The sequence below is a fragment of the Rhinopithecus roxellana genome, chromosome 14 (genome assembly GCF_007565055.1).
Source record: "Rhinopithecus roxellana isolate Shanxi Qingling chromosome 14, ASM756505v1, whole genome shotgun sequence".
NCBI classification, from domain to species: Eukaryota; Metazoa; Chordata; class Mammalia; order Primates; family Cercopithecidae; genus Rhinopithecus; species Rhinopithecus roxellana.
The window spans coordinates 59,291,756-59,310,950 of NC_044562.1; the positions used below are offsets into that span (position 1 = coordinate 59,291,756).

Sequence of the window (19,195 nt, forward strand, 5' to 3'; positions counted from 1 at the left end):
TGCACCTATGTCCTTGTTTCAGGTTCTGCTTTTCGACCTGAGCTAAGACAGTTGGCACTTAAATTCCTCAAATAGCAATCATGGGCAAACTTACTTCCCTCAACAGCAAAGGCCTTGTCCGGAGGACTTTTTCCCAGTCCCCCAGCCTCCAGTCTCTCAGCTCTCGGCCTCTTCTCTCTTCTCTTCCTGGACTCCACTGCTCCTGCCATTTCTAGCCGCTCCCTACCTGGCCTCACCCCCTCTAGTGACTTCAGCTCCTCCTTACGTGCTAATGACCCCAAGATTTTATCTCAAAAAACATAAACTAAAGCAAAAATCTCAAGCCAACGTTGGTAGCTTCTAAATGTGTGTGCTCGGTCAAGGTCACTTCCATCGAATCAGTCACCCAAGATTGAAAGCTGGGCAAGGGGAGCCAGGGGAGTGTCTGTTAGCAGCTATTTTGTTGGTCTCTCGCTACTTATTTCAATGACCTGGTTGAGTCATCCATATCTGGAGCGGGTCTTGGGATAAAGTGTTGGAGGGCAGAGGGTCCACTGAAAGATGTGGATGAAGCTGGAAGAGTTGAAAGTCTTAGGACTGTGATTTTCTGTCCTTGCGATAGTTTGCTGAGAATGATGGTTTCCAGTTTCATCCATGTCCCTACAAAGGACATGAACTCATCCTTTTTTACCGCTGCATAGTATTCCATGGTGTAGATGTGCCACATTTTCTTAATCCAGTCTATCATTGATGGACATATGGGTTGGTTCCAAGTCTTTGCCATTGTGAATAGTGCCACATCACTCATAGGTGAGAACTGAACAATGAGAACACTTGGACGCAGGGTGGGGAATATCACACACCGGGGCCTGTAGTGGGGTGGGGGGAAGGGGGAGGGATAGCCTCAGGAGATACACCTAATGTAAATGACGAGTTAACGGGGGCAGCACACCAACATGGCACATGTATACATATGTAACAAACCTGCACGTTGTGCACGTGTACCTTGGAACTTAAAGTATATATATATAAAAAAGAAAACAAAAAGTCTTGGGGCTACGAGACGAGCCCTGAACTACCCCACCCCTGCTCCCTCCACTGCAGCCCAGGCTGCACCTCCCGCATCCGTCCTGCAGCCCCCCGGGTCCTGCCCGCTTGACAGAGGCTCTCAGACCTTGCAATGTCCTTAGTGAACTTCATGTCCTTCTTGAATTTTTTTAAACAATTATCTTTACAAAAGTAAAACATGTTCACTGAAGAATTAAGAAAACAGATGAGCAAAACAAGACACTCTCATTGTCCACTTAGGATACATATTTTTCCTCATTGTTTTTGTGTCTACAAATGTTTTCATTTGTAAATATTACACCACATTGTAATGAGGTCTTCTTGTCTTTCTTTTCCCTTGAAACTATAAAGTGAATTTCTTTCCATGATATAAAACCCCTTATTTTTGGTGATTTATGCACACACACTCATCCCAACCAACCATTGTTTCTGTGGACTTTTGAGCTAAATGTTTACCAGCATCCATGTTTGTCTCTTTGAATGAGGTTCTAAAATTGAAATCACTCATGAAAGGAGGTGCAAATTTTGAGGGTTTTATTTATGAGTGTGGTTAAGCAGCTGTCTGAAAGTTTCTACTCAGTTGCTGTATAATAGTGTTTATTTCCACACATGTGCTTTTATCAAACAAAGCGTTGTACTTCTCTTATTAGAGAACATCCTGTCACGTTTATGGGCGTTTCTTCTTTTGTATTTGCCTGTCCTCGTCCCTGCCTGCTTTACTTACAGGCTGCTCTGCTATGAAAGCCCTCCTGCCTGTGAAGATCAGCCCCTACGAATCCCACACAAATGCTTTCCCCACTCACTTGTCTTAATTTTATTGTGTTCTGAAGCACCAAAAGTCCCCCCTTCCCCTCCAAACTGGGGCAGCCACTGCCTTTAGTATTTTTTTCTTCTGAATTAAAATCTTCCTGAGAAAGGCACAACTCTTAAATTCAATGAGTTTTGGTCAGTATGTACCCCTATGCGATCTACACCCCAGAGAGAAAGTGTATTATCTCCATTGACCAGGAAGGTTCTCGTGTCCTTCCCAGTCCACCCTCTGTAGGCCCCCAATCTGCAGAGAACTATTCTGAGCTCTACCCCATATTTGGCTGAATTTCGTATTAACAGAGTCATACAGTGTAAACCCTTTTGTATCTGACATCTTTTATGATGTTCTTGACATTCAACCATCTATAACAGTTCATTCTTTTTTATAGATGAGGAGTATTCCCTTGTATTTTGCAATTGCGGTTTATCCATTTTCCCACTGATTGCACACTAAATTTTAATAACAACATAGCTAAATTCTCAATTATTTCCCTTTATGACTGTTGATGATATTCTTTATATTCCACAATCCTATAGAGATGTCCAGAGTTTTTCCTTAGTACTTTTTTTTAAACTTAAATCTTTACTCCATTTGATGAGTAAAGATTTCAACTTTAATCTCTTCTCTTCAAATGATTAGCAGGTACACTACCATATTGCTCTCTCACTGATTTGAAAAGCCACTTTCATTGTATTTTAAATCCCTGCAGGGGTGGTATTAAAACTCGTCGATAGTTGGTAAGGCACAGGCACTGACCAGCCTGCACAACTGCCCATTAAGAACAGCCGGAGCACACTGATCATGCACATACTGGCTGGGTATCAGCCTGGAGTCAGTACATTTGCTTGGGGCAATTTCTTTACTTTCTATTATTTTGTATTGATCTGGGCCAATATCACGTTGTTTCCATTTCAGAGCCCAGACGACATGTTTTTATTTTCTGGGAGCACAGTTCCTCCCTCATTTCTCTTCTTTTTGACTGCTCTTAAATCTTTATTCTTCAAGATGAACTATTTAATGATTTTCACAATTCCCAGGAAGTTCTGTTGGAACTTAGCGTTACATTTAGGTACTTAAAATGTTCTTTTGCTAATTGAGAATTTTTTCCTATTTTCTAACACATATAAAGTGCTTAGCACAACGCTCACCACATACTGAATATGCAACAATTACTTAATCAGATTGAATGTTACTACTCTGAAAGTTACTGTTATTTGTATATTTTATAATTGGCCAGCTTGCCATTGTAACCAGTCTAGTTCTACCAATCTATTGGATCTACCAATCCTAGCTTTTAAAATTTGAATCTTTGGTGCTGGTTTCTTTCAATTGTGAGAACACTGGGATTCCTTTGAGTTTGGGACTCTGTCAAATGCCTGTATGTGAAGTCCCAAGCGGATGCTCCCAGGCATTCGGGTTGTCACTCCCCCTTTCTCCTTATACACAGCTCACAGTATAGCGTGTTTGCTTTCGCTGCACACTAGCGTACTGAATTCCTCTGCATTGGCTGTGCACCGGTCTCCTTCAGACTGCTCCTCTTACACACAATGCCGGACACAGCCACCCACGCCAAGTTTCTCTTTTCCAAACATGGTGAGTGAGGTTCTTGCACCATCCACCCAACGTCTGCGTGGTGCCTGACGCTGCTGGACTGACTCTCAGGACTCATGTGAGGTCTAAATGGTACGCGGCAATGGGGCTACTCATTCCTTCTAATGGAAATCTACCTTTTAAAATTACCTCTGCCAAGCAGTAGATCCCAGACTCGCTCACGTGACTTTTTGCTCAGGTACTTCTCTTTGTACGTGAAAAACTAACTTTGGTAGACTTATAGGTAGGTTTTAATATTTTCTCGTGATTGTATGTTTTTGATAATCCTGTCGAATGGTACTGAATCTCATCTAGATGTTAGCTAGCTACACACCCTGTTTCATTCTTTATGACAATTTGATAGTGCACCGTTTCCATCAGCAGCCAAGTCGCCAAAACCCCATAATTGCTCTCCTTTTCTTCAGCTGCATCTTGTTTTAAAATCCTCCTTCAAAGTTCAGCCATATCAGAGTAAGCACTTCTTACAATGACCAAAGTTTTCTAATTATTCGTTATTGAGATATTTAAAGAAATGCAAAATTGGCATTTTTATTTTGCTAACTGTATTTTTATCCACACAACTACAGTTTTCCCCCCCAAGAATCAAAGGTCGAGAATGCTGTAAAAACGGATCCTTGCTCATCTAAGAGGAATGGCCTACAATCGAAGCCAATGGTCATCTCCGCCAGGTCCGCATCCCCGGGCCCACGCCCTCAGGCCCCACGCACCAGCGCGCGCTGTCAAAGGCGCTTCCTCCCTGGAACGCGGGATTCCGGGGACAGTGTGTGCACCCAAGTTTAAAAGTTGTCACACTCTTGTTGGAAAGAAATGGAAACATCACCACCAGGAAGGTGGCCACTGAAGACTCCCGCCCACTCCAGCTGGCAACCAAAGGCGCTTGCGGGAATCTACGGGCCGACCTTTTAACTCAACACAAGCCCCCCAAGCTCTGCGGCCTTAAAACAACACCAGCCCGGCCGGTGCGGAGTTCCCGCCACCTCCACGCCTGCCTTGGCCCGTGACTCGAGACCCTGGCGGCGGGCCGGGCTCCCTCCGCCTAAGCAGGGACCCGGCGAGCGCATCCCACGACCCTCAGCAGCAATTGCAGGCCTGGCCGACCTGCACCCCATGGACACCCAGGCGGCCGCGTTCCCGCCGCGGGGTAGGGCGAGGCCAGCGGCGCCTGCGCACTCGGTGACCGGGCCGCCCTGCGCCTCCGGGCGCACGCAGTACCACGTGACCCACTGCCAGTACCCAAGATGGAGGCAACGGCGAGGCCTTGGCCAGCTCCCCGCCTCAGCCTGCACCCCATTGTGTGCCCTCTAAGCGCGAATTAGGCTCGCAGACACGCGGTGCTGACCGCTAGGTAGCCATGCGGGCTACCGAGTGGGACTAGACACGGCTGGGGCCCGTGTTTACGGTCACTATTGGCTCCGGGTCTCTGCGCCTCCTCAACCGCGAAGCACCCAGCGGCTGGCGCCCGGAGCGTCTCTTGGTACGCCCCGCCCCCTAGAATTGGCAGTTCCAGGAGCCAATGAGGTCCAGGATGCGTGCGGGGAGGCGGGCAGGGGTGGACCCTCTCTGCCGCTCACGGGGCGTCCGGCCCCGCGGTTGGGCAGCCGCTGGGCGAGGGGTGGGAGAAGACGGGCCGTGCGCAGGTTTCAGCGGACCAATGGAAGGCCGGCCAGGCGCCCGGGGCGGGCGGGCGGGAGGCGGGGCCGAGCCGTAATTGACGAGCTCTTCATTAGAAACCAGGCGGGAGGGCGGGGCCCACATGGGGAGGTGACGCAAGGCTGCCGCAGCCAATGGTTGCCGAGCCGCCGGCGGGCGGGGCGGGGCCGGGTCGGCTGACGGGCGTGCAGGGTGGCCTATCGCCGCCCGGCTCGACGCTGGAGGGGGGAGAAGCATCATGGTTCAACGTGGGTCAATTTTTTGTGAATGAGGAGGGGAGGTTGTGGGGCCGCCGCCGCGGAGCACCGTCCCCGCCGCCGCCCGAGCCCGAGCCCGAACCCGCGCGCCCGCCCGCGCCGCCGCCGCCGCCGCCCGAGCAGCCTCCCAGCCTGGGCCCCCGGCGGCGCCGCGGCCGCGTCCCGGCTGTCGCCGCCCGAGCCCGAGCCCGCGCGCCGGCGGGTGGCGGCGCAGGCTGAGGAGATGCGGCGCGGAGCGCCCGAGCAGGGCTAGAGCCGGCCGCCGCCGCCCGCCGCGGTAAGCGCAGCCCCGGCCCGGCGCCCGCGGGCCATTGTCCGCCGTCCGCCCCGCGCCCCGCGCAGCCTGCAGGCCTCGGAGCCCGCGGCAGGTGGACGCCGCCGGTCCACACCCGCCCCGCGCGCGGCCGTGGGAGGCGGGGGCCAGCGCGGGCCGCGCGCCGTGGGACCCGCCGGTCCCCAGGGCCGCCCGGCCCCTTCTGGACCTTTCCAGCCGCGCCGCGAGGCGGCCTCGCCCGCTGTGGCGGGGGCGCGGGGGTGGGCACGGCAGGCAGCGGCGCCGTCGCCCGGTGCGGGGCCCGCGCCCCCCGAGCAGGTGGGCTCCGGGCCGCCGGGAGTGAGGGCGGGGGCGGGCGGGCGCCGGGGCCGGGCGGGCGCCGTTTATGTAACTTTCTCAAATGCTGTGAGTTTGCATAAAAACGTCCCTGCCGGGGTCCGCGGCCCCTCGCGTGTCGTCGCGGCTGCGAGCGCCTGGGGGGTCGCGGGAGGGCGGGGGGCTGCCCGGGACCCCCTCGGCTCAGCCCGCAGGGCGCCCTCAGGCCGAGACGGGGCCCGGTCCAGCTCGGGGGTGGGATCCGCGTTTCCCCGCGTTGCGAAAACACACCACGGAATCATAAGCAAATTATCTCGTATTTACATTGAGCGTTGAATTATTTGACACTGTTATAGCAGGAGACCGTGCGTATCAGTTGGAAAGGCCGGGGGTGGAACCCAAGTGTACTAATTTAATGCACATCAAAAATTTGTAATAACTTGAGGCAGCTGATATGAGTGTTTTCTTTATTGCATGTTGTAAATTGACCTGCTGTGACACAATTTTCAAATAAAGCGTTGCAGAAATTAAACAAGTTATTTTAAAACTAATGACTTTCTTAACTAAATCCTAATTGCATGACTGTAGAGACCTACCTAATTGCTTGCTGAGAGCAGTTCTGCTTGCTCTCCGTGAGGGAGGAAAGGGCCTATGTAGTCACTTTGCCGCCCGGTTTTTCTCTATTCAGGCTTTTCTGTTTATTCCCACAAATCACTGAAGCAGTTAAGGCCTGGGAGTAAACCTGTAAACAGCCCTGGCCCAGGGCCAGCCCAGCAGGACTGGGGGGATACTGGCAGGTTTGCACCTTGACCTGGTTTCACTTTTTCTTTTGTAATATGATCGTGGTTGCCTGGAGTTTTAATTGCTTCTGATAATTCTGTGCATTATTTTCGGGACTGTCCAAAGAAGGCTGGTGTGGTGGTTTCAGGACCCAGCCAGGAAAGGTGTAGTGGTGACTGGGGAAAGGGAGGGTGGAAGGGAGGGAGATCGAATTAAGAAAACTCAGCTGCTTGTACACAAATATACACTACAGCAGTTACAAAGCAACAAAAGTTATTGCAGAATTTTGCAGTAACTATGGCAACACAATTACTCTATTATAATTGGAAATGCAGAATGCCACCCAGTTAGAAGTTTCATCAGAACGGAGTTTTGGATATCAAAAATATGTGAAATTTAATTTTTTTTCAGGTAGCTCCTGTGAATTCTGAAATCTGTGTTCAATTACCTATTTTTAAGACTGATCGAGCCTTCCCAGATATTCTACTCTCTGGGATCTGTGGCATCTTTCCCCAGAAGAACTCACATTTGTGTGGGAGGGAAGTATTCTCATGCCTTAAAAACACACACCCCAACACGTTGTAAGACTTCTATAGCTTTCTGGGCTCTGGGCTTTTATTTTAGAGATCAAATCCCATCCTAAAGAGAGCAGTGATCAATTAGAAAAGAAGCCGCTGTACTCAGCAGGCAGATGCAACGCTGCCCTCTTTAGGGTTCTTCCTCCTGCAAGGGGAGCTGGCAGCAGGCGCGCCCCCCGGGGAGCCCTGGGCTAAGGGGCGGGGCAGAGGGAAGATGACTGGACTGCACATAGGCCTGGAAGGCCTAGGGATGAAGGACAGATGTGGCCTCGGAGCCCTGAACCAGAGAGAATGTTCTGTGTTCAGCAGCTTCCTAGCCATGCAAAATAAAAATCCCCAAATGCCATGTTCTCAGAGGCTTTGGGGACTGTTGCTGTAGCAAGATGGACAGAACAACCTGGCACACTGGCCACGTGCGGCTCAGGCAGCCCATCTGGACTCTCTGTGGCCAGAGACCTGGTTGAGAAGGATGCCCTATGGATGTTTACCAGGAGGGCTCTAGTGCTGGAAGTTTCCACACATTGTGGGGTTGCTGCATTTAATTTCGTTATAACTCTTTCCTTTTAACTACTGCATATTTATGCCCAGTAATCGACTTCCATTCTCCAGCTTCATTGTGAGGTTTCAATGCAGCGTGAATGGCTTTGAATTCCAATCCTTTGATGTTGGGGGTGGCACCAAAGGAAAGGCGACTTTATGCTGTCTTAATTGCCGGAGCAGAAGAAACATTTCATCACTCCTGTAGAATTCGTCCATACCGTTCTCTATTGAAAACGGCTGGGCTTTGATAGCTCAGAAGCTGCCATGAGTAATATATTAATACCTGATGTAGGGCGCGAAGGAGCCGCAGAGGCCGAGAGAACTGCCGCTGCTGAGAGGCAGCGGGGCGACAGGCTGTGGCCGGGCTTTCCCTCCGAGGCTCAGAATTGATGACTGTAGCCAGGGATGGGGACGTGAAGGGTGAAGGGGCCCAGTCTCCACCTAAACTTCTGGCTGTGGAACCGGGACTGAGCCCCTGCCCCGTTGTTTGCAGCCCCCAGTGTGTCCTGGAATAAGGAGTTGGAAAGGATGGATTTGGAGGGAGTGTTTGTTTTGATCTCAGATGGTCAGCACATGCCCTGCCATGTGGTGGGTTCTGGATTTTGGCCTTGACATTAGAGGTGGGTACCGCACCTTCTGGTTCATGTCAGATGATGGGTGCCATGTTGAAAGTGATGCTACCTTTGAACAGACCTTAACTCATTCATAAGCGTTTCTGTGGGAACAAGTGTCACTGAGGTGATTAAGTTCTCTTTATACGGTCAGTTTTCTTCTCTTGGGCTTTTGTGAGTGGGAAGAGTGGGACCTGTTTCGGGGTGGCATGAGGGCTGTGGTGCCTGCAGCCTTAAATGGCCATGTCCCCTTGCTGCGGCCTCGCTGACATGCCTCCTACTCACTTCCTAGAAGGAAGGTCAGGGTCCTACATGTCCCCTTGCTGTGGCCTCGCTGACACACCTCCTACTCACTTCCTAGAAGGAAGGTCGGGGTTCTATATAGATTGCCTGCACCGTGACTCCCAGTATCACTGTCGGGATGAGGATGTCTCCCAGAGCAAGGAGATGATGCCACGAGCAGCTGTCACATGCCCCCATAGCTGACACCAGATGGGCACCTGCTTGGGGCTCGTGCTGTTTTACACACTCACCGTGTAGGTGTCAGCACAGCCCTGCAGGTGGGCTCTACCTCTGGAGGAACTGGGGGTAGAATGAAATGGACCATCTGCCTCCCCCTGCGTCTCCAGTCCCAAAGGCCAGTTCCTCTCCGTGCGTCTGCTTCTGGGCCGGTGGTGACCTTGAAGCTGAAGGTCAGCTTGTCGAGGTGCTTGGGCCAACACAGCCTCTTAGAGAAGAGGACAGTTTGGAATACCTTTCTAGTTCAGTGTCGTTAGACTTTCTAGTGCTGTGTCGACTGTCCTTGGAGCTGTTACAGGCGTGTTTCACAGGGTCTGGGAAGTACTTCTGGCTTTCTCATGCTGTCTTATGTCACGTGTGATGCTGCAGAACTGGAAGACATCGTGTTCTTCTCCTGCAAAGTCCCCAGGATGCCTGGAGGCAGGTGGGGGTGATGGAAGGGAGCCGGTGCTCCAAGTCCACTTCAGCCAGAGCAGCTTTTAGTGTTTGCTGTTCAGTCTGTTGATTACCTTGGAAGATGTTATTGGAAGAAAGCATTTGAGGACCAAGTTAATCTACTCTTACAATACCAACCCAGAAACCTTAAAGAAAATCTTGACAGATTTAATAGGATAAGAGTTTTTAAAAAATCTCTTTGGCAAAAGACCCATAAGCCGGGTTAAGAGACAACAAGAGAAAAAATATATAACACGTTATGCCTGTGTGAGCCTAATAGTTAATATATAAAGAGCTTGACAGACCAATAAGGAGAGCATGAGATCACCATTCAAGGTGAGCGGAGCATATGAATACTGAGTCCTCGCGGCTAGCGAGGAAACGTTAGCATTACTAATCAATTCGGTGTAAAGGAGATTCCCTGTATGCCTATCATATTGGCGAGTTTGATGATACTTGTTGCTGGTGATAATAATAATTCCGGTTTTGTAAGGTTTTTGCAGAGTTTAAGTTAATGTATGGAAATTGCCTTGAATAGGGCCTGGCATGGAGTAAGCATGACATAAATGCTGGCTATTTATTATCATTTGCTCTCTGGAGGGACCGATATGTATTATTATGTAAAATATAATAGGGCTGGGCAAGGTGGCTCATGCCTGTAATCCCAGCACTTTGGGAGGCCAAGGTGAGAGGATCACTTGATCCCGGGAGTTCAAGACCAGCCTGGGCAACATGGTGAGACCCCATCTCTACAAAAAATAAAAAAAAAAAGCAGGCACCCGTGGCGTGTGCCTGCAGTCCCCATTACTTGGGAGACTGAGGCAGGAGAATCAGGTGAGCCTGGAAAGTCAAGGTTGTAGTGAGGTGTGATTGTGCCACTGCACTTCAGCCTGAGTGACATAGCGAGACCTGTGCTGTGCCCCCAAATTTATATATATGATGTATAAATATAAAATAGTAATTACTGAATTGCTCTCTAGAAAAGTCTTAGGTGTCAAAATCTTAAATACCATTCCCCTTGTCCCCCCAGTTCTACATTTCGAAATCCATTCTAAGGAAAGAATATAAGTGTGTGGATATCCAGATGTGTGTGGAGGTCGGGGCTGCATTATTTATAAAAGCAGTACTTGTTAAACCCGCTGGCATTTCTGCACTGTGGCATCCTCCATATGTAGACAGGCAGAAGTGTGCAGTTTAACAGGGAAAGGCGGGGTCTGGAGCAGTCCCCAGGCCACTCCTTCTGGTTTTAAGTACTTGAGTCTCTAAGGTAACCATCAGAGGTGAGGAAACGGGGTTCACTTTTCTTTTATGCTTGGTGGTATTGTAGAGATGTTTTTGGTAAGCGTGTATTACTTTTTTACAGTAGTAATTTGAAAAAATGTAGATATCTCCATTGGAAAGAAAAGTACTCTAAGTCCTTGGCAAGTTGATAAATATGCTTTGCAATAGAAGAATTTAGGGGCATTTGTTTTTCTGACTCACATGTAAGCTCTTCAAGGTGGGGACTGACCCTCCGGGTCTGGGCGGACTCTGGTACAGCCCGTCCTGCAAACAGTCTCCTGGGTTTCCACCAGCAGCAGGTTTGTACTTCTCATTCCCTTGCTTGAAACCCTGGCATGACTTTCCCATATTCTTAGGATCCTAAGGTCTCGGGGCCCTGGAAGGCCTTCCTGATCCTGACCTCTGTTTTACCAGCGTCATCTGATAGCACTTGCTCTGTTTGTGGAGTTTCAGCTGCCACCTGCTTTGCTTCCTAGCTCTTTCTAAGTCCCCTTTGACCCCAGGGCCTTTGCACACACTGTTCCCCTTCCTTGGAACAGCCTCCCTTTACCTCCCTTATCTTCAGCCCCTCAATTCATGCTCATCCTCTCATCCTTTGGCCCCCTGTTAAACTTAGCCTAACAGCTTCTTTCCTCATTTCTAACAGCATCCCGTTGTGCAATTTCAAGAGTACATTGTGACCTTAGTTGTTTAATGCCACCTCTTCTACTAGCTGGGGCTCTTTAGGGTTGAGGGGCCCTGAGGGCCTCATCCCTGTTCTGTACCCTGTGCTTGGCAGTTTAGGTGCTCGAAGAATGAAAGAAAATGAATGAGTGAATGAATGAATGAATGAATAAGTAGCCAAGTGAATGGCACAGTGTGGGCCTTGGGTGGGAGAGCTGGGGTGAGGCCCCCCACCTCTGGCCTGGCTCCTCTGCGGGGTTCTTGCCAGTGCTCTGGAATTACTTGTTTCCTGACACCCCCTGCCCCCATCTGGGAACTTCTTGGTCCTGATTTTGGAGATTATATGCTCCTAAGGAGATGTCATAAATGCAAGTGGAGGGGACTCTGTGATGCAGAAAGGAATGGGAGGGAGAAGGGCCTTCGACACAGCTGTCAAGTGGCAAATGCGACTGTTGTGCCAAGGCCAAGGCAGGTGTGTGCGGCTTGTTCTCCAGCCACTTCGCCCAGGGCCTCAGCGCGTGAGGAGGCGAGTGGTGCTTTTATGAAGGCGTTTTTCTCTGCTTGTTTTAAATTAGAATTAATGACATTATTTAATCACTTGTTATTTAGCATCATAATTTTAATGTGATACCTTAATATGTTTGCGTACATAAACATTTTGGAGTCTGCTCTGTTTAAAAACATGAGTGTTGGGCTTTGTTAGTTTACTGTTGTTTATGAAGTACTCCGTCTGTGTGAGCCAAGTGCTTTTGCTGGATTGATGTTTAAGCTTGAAACAATAAATCAGTTCTTACGACCTGAAAGTCTGAACCAGCGTTCCAAGCGGGAGTGTTGTTCAGGCAGTGATGGGATTGCATTTTCCCTTGGGAACGGCCTGTCATCTGGTTTATGTATTGCTATTTGCTGGAGCGGTTCTTTTTGAAACTGAGGAAGAGAAGTTTTTGTGGTATCTCCACTGGCCTCCCTGGTGGTGGGGTTGGGGGTGGAGGGGTGATGGTGCCTGGGGGCCATGTTCCCTAAGTATTTCTAATTGATTAGTTATTATTTTGCAAATTCTCATTCTACACCCCAGCCCAAGTACTAGGTTTTACATGAGATGAAACTCAGTTGAACACATTCTCTGTGCCAGATGCAGTGGCCGGCCCCATGACCCCAGGCTTGGTCAGGAAAACTGGCCTCTGCCCACAAGAGGCTTTGGTGTTGGTAGGGACAGAGGAGAAGAAGGAGCTAAACAGGCAGGTGCACACAGGTCACCATCCTGAGCACCAGGGCTGTGGCTGGAGGGCTTGCTTGGTGGGGAGAGCTGTGGTGCAGGAGCCAGGCCCAGATGAGGAGGAGGGAGAGGAGGGTGGGTGGGTGGGAATGGGGTGTGGTCCTTTTTAGCCAGAGCCAGGGTTTCGGGGCCACAGTTGGGTGAAAAGAGCATTGTGGCCACTGAGGTCTCTGAGGCCAGAGTGCGTGAGCCAGCAATGACCCGGGCCAACTGGCAGGCTGCCTGGGTGGGGCAGAGGTGTGGTCTCCACAAAGGACTTCCTTGCTTTTTCATGTATGTGTAGTCTTCTTGCATTTAATGGAGGGTTTGCTTCTGTTCTTTCTGTTTTGTGCATTGGTGCCTGGCTCCAGCTGGGTGATGGACCTGATCTCTCTTGTTCTAACTTGGTCAAGGCAGGCCCATTCAGATGCATCCCCAGGAGGCCTCCAGGTGGCCCATGGTGTGGCTAGGCCTTCCCTGGGGCACCTGCTTGTTGGTGGTGCTATTGTGGGGGCCTCTGCATGAAAAGCAAGGGCAGCTCTCAAAACAGGGGCATCATAATTTTAATATCATAATTTTAATATGATACCTTATTATGTTTGCATACATAAACATTTTGGAGTCTGCCGGGGGTCCCAGCCCAGTGGCTCTGAGACGGGGGCCGCATCCAGAAGGGAGGGAGTTCCTTCCTTCCTTCCAGCGGTGCTGGTGAGAGCTTCCTCTGTGCCTAGGTCCAGGATTCTGTAGAGTAGCTGTCAAGACTGAAGCCTGCCGGGAGTCCGTGTAGAAACCATGCTGGAGGGGACTTGCTGGAGGACCCAAGCTGGCACCCCACTGCCACCAGAATTCCGACTATGAGGCTGAGCCCAGCCTGGCCCATCTGCAGGGACCTTGCTGGCTGGCACTGTGCCATTTAAGTCGAGTGGCAGAAAGTGGGGCCCCAGCAGGTCAGCAGAGCATGGCCAAGGGCCCCTGAGCCCCAGTCCTCCTTGTGGCCTGGGGCTCATCCCAGCTGACTGTTGAGGACTTGTCCACCCCCAGGACTCATGTCCGAGTCCCGTAAGCTCGGGGGTTAGAGTGTGCTAAGGATGCTGACCCCCATTCCGCCTCTGGGGCCTGTGGACAAGGAGGGGAAGATGGCCTGTGGGTCCACACAAGTGAGGCGTGTCTTCATTAGTGATGCTAACTGTGCGTCTTTGCTCACAGGATGTGGGTGGCCCCCTGACCCTTTAGACCTTTAAAGGGAGCCGTAAGGAAAACCACTGGGAGGTTCTGGCATGTTAAACCCCCTTCGCTCTGAAATTGACATCAGATTTTGCCCTGAAGAGCTCCTCAGAGGCGGTCACAGTCCCCATTCTTTGGAGAACACTTGTTTGCCAGCTCAAGGGCTCTGTGTTGGAATCTGCCCCTTGGCTCTCCAGGTCAGAAGGACCATCAAAGGATATGTCACTGGGGTTCCTCTGTCCTTCCTTTTGCCTCCTTTTGAGTGCCTGCCCTGAAGCAGCTTGCTTTCCTTTGCCCCTGAGTGTGCAGTGCAGCCCAGCGTAGCTCGGTCGCCGGCTGGGGCCGCAGCTGACCTGCAGAGCCCTTTCGCACATGCCCGCTGCCATGGAGGGTAGCAGCCGGGCTGGGCCGTCCCACCCCTGCCCGCCATGATGGCCCTGGGCAGGATGGGGCCTGGTGTGGGAGCATCCAGCTCACCTCCCAAGCTGGTGGGGACGTTGACCTTTGGGCTTTGGAGTTTACAACCAAGCATGTGCGATGCTTCTCTCGGCCCCTCCCTGAAGAAGGGCGTCTTTCCATGTCAGCATGCCGGCTTCAGCACACGTGGGCTGTGTTCTGGCAAAGTTCTGTTTTCAGAATTCTCCTGGTTAAGCAGAGGCCAGAGCTGAGGAATGTGGGGGCTGCAGAGGGCCTCCTCTCCTGTTTCACATGTTCTTCTCCTGGTTCCTCGGTGCTCTCGTGGCTGTGGGGTGAGGGTCTGATTGGTGGATGTGCTCACTTCTGCTCGCCACACTGCCGATGTGCCTGCAGTGGACAAGAGTGATTGGCAGTGATGTTCTGTGTTCCATGGCTCTGGGGTGTTGAGTGGGCATGGACTGAGGTCCCAGCTTCACTGTCATGACCCCGTCACCTCAGTGAGTCCTTTGTCGTCTGCTGAGTGAGTGTCTCTCCTGCCGAGGCTCAGCTTACCTCTTCCTTCTCCCCCGGTGGCTCTGAGGACACGCAGCCCTCTCTGCTGGCACGTCTTGGGAGGAATGAGGAGTAGGGTATGTCCCCTGCCAGGGGCCTGCTGCCGACCGGGCCTTGGATGCACCTGTAGTACTTTCTGAGGCCCCTGCGCCCGCTCCGGGCATCTCTTCAGCATGCGGGAGGTCGTGGTGTGGTGGACGTCTCCCCGAAGGAACTTACTACCGTTTGAGAACAAGCTCTTATCTGCCTTTGTCCTTGCAGGGACTGTGTCATAGTTTATAGGGATTAGACTCTTGAAAGCTCAGAAGCACCCTGATGCTTCCCACAGACACGGTCAGCCCCCAGGGCATGCTGCGCTTGTCAGGGATCTGAAGGGCCAGTGTCCTACCCAGTATGCGGAGCCCGGCTCGTGACGGTGGCTGAGCTGCTGTGGCATGTCCAGATTGTGCCTTGGTCACAGTGTGATTCGTATTGAGACCAGTGGTGCCAGGCCAGTCTGATGGACACTCTATGCCACGGCTTTGCTGTCCATCATGCTTCCCAGTGTGCTGGGAGAGGGAGCTGCCCTGAGACTGTGGCTGTGTGTAAATCCAGTCTGCCCGCTTTCCCTCCCCTTGATTCTTTCTGTCCCATCTTCACTGCTTCTGATTTGCATTAGCAGCGAACCTGAAGGACAGTGTGCATTTTGCCGGCTGCTTTCGTCAGAAGGCTACTGGGTATGGCTGCAGTGTCTCAAGGGAGGCTGCATGGCTGGGTGCTCGGGTCCAGGCTCTGGGCACCAGGCATGTGGCGGCTCCTGGTAGCAAAGTGAGGGGTGGTGCCGCTGTGGAGGGCAGTGAAGGACGTCTGAGAGATGGGAGAGGTCAGGGCTGGGGCTGTGGCCGTGTGATGCCACTGTGGGCACGGCTCCTCCCCAGGTGGAGGGTGGGAAAGGCATTCTAAGGGGATTTTGGGGGGGTGGCTTCCAATATGTATATATATATTTTTGAGACAGAGTCTTGCTTTGTTGCCCAGGCTGGAGTGTACTGGTACAATCACCACTCATTACAGTACAATTTCCACTCACTGCAACCTCGATCTCCCAAATTAAGCAATTCTCTCGTCTCAGCCACCTGATTAGCTGGGACCAAAGACGCATGCCACCATGGCTGGCTAATTTTTTGTATATTTTGTAGAGATGAGGTTTTGCCATGTTGCCCATGGCTGGTCTCAAACTCCTGGGCTCAAACAGTCTGCCCCCCTCGGCCTCCCAAAGTGCTGGGATTACAGGCATGAGGCACTGCCTGGCTGGCTTCCAGCATTGAGTAGGGAGGTATTTCTGGTAGCTCCCCATCAGGTAGGATCTCTCTATGGAAGGTACAGGTACTGTGGCCTTAGAGAATTGATTGGCTTGTTTTCCCAGAAAGTGCTGGAGAAGAAAGTATTCAGGCACGGTTTGATCCACCTCCTCCACAGTGTCATCTGGGGCTTCTTTGCCCTACCTTGGGAGAGTCAGCTTCATGGGATACACGGGCCCTGCCTGCTGCTCCCAGGGTTATACACTGGCTGGTTCACACCCATCAGGAAGGACAGCAGCTTTGTGTTAGCAAGTCTTGGATTCACTCTCCTTTGGTCTGGCTCCAGTCACGTATTGAACTCTAAACCAGTCACTGTGACCGGGGTGCAGAGTGCACTGACGGACTCAGCCTGGGTGCTGGATGTGCCCCTTCCGGAAGCTGGCTGGGGTATGGAATTCACTGATGTCAGGAAGGAAAGGGGAAGTGGACAGATGCTGAGGAGGGAAGCTGCCAGTAGCGTCCTCAGTGAATTTAGCTCCTCGTGCCTCATGAATTCCAGCAGCAGTTCCAGAACAGCCTTGGTGTGGGCTCAGCATGCATGGGCACCACACTGAATGTTCTGCAGACCTTGCCTCAGAATCCCGTAGCAGGCCTCTAGGAGGGAAGGGTGGGCCCCATCCTGTGTCCGGAGTTGGTTCCTTCCAGTGGGTTCTTGGTCTCGCTGACTTCAAGAATGAAGATGCGGACCTTCATGGTGAGTGTTACAGCTCTTGAAGATGGTGTGTCCGAAGTTTGTTCGTTCAAATGTGTCTGGAGTTTCTTCTTTCCAGTGGGTTCCTGGTCTTGCTGACTTCAAGAATGAAGCCGCGGACCTTCGTGACAAGTGTTAGGGCCCTTAAAGCTGGTGCGGACCCAAAGAGTGGGCAGCAGCAGGATTTATTGTGAAGCGCGAAAAACAAATCTTCCACAGCATGGAAGGGGACCAGAGTGGGTTGCTGCTGTGGTGGCCAGCTTTTATTCCGTTGTTTGTCCCCGCCCACGTCCTGCTGATTGGTCCATTTTACAGAGTGCTGATAGGTGCATTTACAATCCTTAGCTAGACACAGAGTGCTGACTGGTGTGTTTTAATAGAGTGCTGATTGGTGTATTTACAATCCTTTAGCTAGACACAGAGCTCTGATTGGTGCGCTTTTACAGAGTGCTGATTGGTGCATTTACAATCCTTTAGCTAGCCACAGAGCACTGATTGGTGTGTTTACAATCCTCTAGCTAGACAGAAAAGTTCTCCAAGTCCCCACCTGACCCAGAAGTCCAGCTGGCTTCACCTCTCAATCCCAGAGGCGGATAGGGGGCTCCCAGGGCCAATGGGAGAAGGCCTCGGCAGGGTTCTCTGGCAGTGGAGACTGACACACAGTGGCCTCCCTGTGTCTCTGCTGCTTCCTGGGAAAACCTGGGGTCCTGGAAGTCAGAGCCCAAGTGTGCCAAAATGGCCAATGCGAAAGGTGGGTAGAAGTAATGGTAGCTCAGCAGGGAGATTCCTCCGCGCACTCCCTCCAGTGATGACTGACTGGATGCAGAGAAGCCTGGGGCCCTTAGAGTGGGGAGTGGGGGTCGGGAAGGGAGGAGGCTGTGTGGCAGAGTCCCTGCAGCTGCAGCCCAGTGACCCCGAGGGGCAGGGAGGGGCTCCAACCCACAGGATGGTGGAGGACAGATCAGGGTCACGGCTACCAAAGTGGGGACCAGAGGGTGGTCCTTCCGGCTGCCCGGTTCAGCTGCCCTCTGGGGCCAGGCACCCAGGTCATGCAGAGGACCAAGGCTCTGCTGGTCATCTGAGGATGCTCCGGAGAGGGGTTGAGCCAGGCTGGCTCATCTGCCCCGTGCAGGGGTGGGCAGGTGCCTGAGAAGGCAGATGCAAACGTGGCCCAGGCCCAGATAGTTCTGGAAGCCCCACTGACCGCATCTGCCTCCCTGCGGGTGAGGGATATGTTAGAAGGAATGTGCTTTGGGATCAGGCAGATGAGCTTCCAAGTCCAAGTTTGTGGCCCTCCAGCGAGCGGAGAGCCACAGTGGTCAGTTTGCAGCCTGCCTCATCCAGGTCCACCCATCTGCAAAGCGGACGTCAGGGTTTCCTCCTTGGAGGATTGTTGTTAGGATAAGCAACACAGGAGGTCAACGGCCCAGCCTTTCCCCAGCCACAGCTAGGTGGGATGAGGTGGATGAACTCGTGGCCTCCCTCAGCTTCAAGGAGGACCTGCCCGGCCGCCTCCTGCCATGTTTCTGCAGTGGGCATCTTCTGCGTGCTGGGCCCAGTGTTACGACATGTGATCCGTTAGTCCCTGCACACCTGTGGCGAGGATGCCCTTCCTCCTGTCTGATGCTTGTGGCCGCTGCGGCCCCAAGCGAGAGCGGTGGGGTGGGTGTGTGGATCTGACCTGGCCACTGCTCCTGAGCCCACGCCTTCCGCTCTCCTTAGTGCCCACTGCAATGCGCTGTGGAGCCATCTGCCCCAGGCGGGAGGCGCGGCTCCTCCAGGGCTGCACTCTTGTTGGAAAGTAGAGTGAGGAGGGGCTCGGCTTTGTAGGCTTTTTAGGGCCCAGGTGCATCCCGGTGGAGCCGCGTTCCAGCTGCTCTGGTGCCATTGACCCAACCACTCTAAGCCTCGGTTTTCTCCTCCACACAATCAGAATCGCAGTATCCCTGCCCTGGCTGAGTTGTTTTGGGTATAAAGCATATTGTCCCTGTCAGCTGGGGCACAAGGCTGGTATAGATGCTGCCTGAAGACAGGCTGGAACTGTCTCTGCTCACAGAGTGCTGTGCCTCGTCCTGTCTCCAGGCGGGAGGGAGAGGCAGGTAACATCCAACCCGCACACCTCTACAGAGGAGGTTTTTTCCGGGCAAAGGTGGGGTGCTTTTGTAAAGTAAGGGGTGGGAGGCTCTCCTGGGCATTGCATTGGTGGCGGCCGGCCCTGTGGTCCTGGCCGGGCACGCAGCGGCGGGACTGAGGCTGGAAGTGGCCTCCTGTCCTGGGTGCACAGGGGGATCTTCTGGCCACTCTCCAGCCCCTGCTGCAGCAATACTGGTGCTTGTGGGCCCGTGGCTGC

At 52.3% G+C, this 19,195-nt stretch overlaps 1 protein-coding gene across 7 annotated transcripts in view; it reads left to right on the forward strand.

Annotated features, from left to right (window-relative positions):
- Positions 1–4,691: 4,691 nt before the first annotated feature.
- The window catches only part of HDAC4 (histone deacetylase 4), a 355,816-nt gene continuing 341,312 nt past the window's right edge, over positions 4,692–19,195 (forward strand). For 3 of the 7 annotated variants that reach the window (XM_030916074.1, XM_030916075.1, XM_030916072.1), the window contains exon 1: positions 4,697–4,943. The gene's annotated coding sequence lies outside the window, so the exon portion shown is untranslated. Of the gene's footprint in view, positions 4,944–5,395; positions 5,969–19,195 lie in introns of those variants that run through there. The other 4 variants (XM_030916068.1, XM_030916073.1, XM_030916071.1 and 1 more) reach the window with 4 other exon arrangements.